The sequence below is a fragment of the Gekko japonicus genome, unplaced genomic scaffold (assembly GCF_001447785.1).
Source record: "Gekko japonicus isolate JY-2015 unplaced genomic scaffold, Gekko_japonicus_V1.1 scaffold5472, whole genome shotgun sequence".
In the NCBI taxonomy this organism is placed as follows: domain Eukaryota; kingdom Metazoa; phylum Chordata; class Lepidosauria; order Squamata; family Gekkonidae; genus Gekko; species Gekko japonicus.
This window is the reverse complement of record NW_015169348.1, coordinates 50107-50755: the sequence shown is the minus strand read 5'-3', so window position 1 is coordinate 50755 and position 649 is coordinate 50107.

The following is a 649-nucleotide window of genomic DNA, read 5'->3' as shown; positions in this document are numbered from 1 at the left end:
TTTCCTGGAGAAGTTGGCATAACACCGGGCAAACCCGGTCTCGTCAGATCTCGGAAGCGAAGCAGGGCCGGCCCTGCCAAGTCTTTGGATGGGAGACCTCCAAGGAATACCAGGGCCGGGAGGCCAGAGGCAGGCCACCAAGCCACTTCTCTGAATGTCCTCCATGTCCCAGTAGGGGTCGCCAGGGGTCGCCATGACTTTGAGGCATGGACATACGTCAGAAAGGGAGCTTTGACTCTTGAAAAATCATATCCCCCAAAACTTAGACTCATAGAGTTGGAAGGGACCTCCAGGGTCATCTAGTCCAACCCCCCGCACAAGGTAGAAAATTCACAACTACCTTCCCCCCTGGCCCCCCAGTAACCACTGTTCCATGCCCAGAAGATGACAAAAAGCCTCCAGGATCCCTGGCCGATGTGGCCTGGAGAAAAACTGCTTCCTAACCCCAAAGTGGCGATCAGCATTTCCCTGGGCGTGTAAGCAAGGGCCAAAAGAAATGAGCACTGAGGCAAACCTTCCTGCCCTCCCCCTCATGATCTGCCTAAGTTCACACAATCAGCATTGCTGTCAGATGGCCATCTAGCCTCTGTTTGAAAACCTCCCAAGAAGGAGAGCCCACCACCTCCCGAGGAAGCCTGCTCCACTGAGG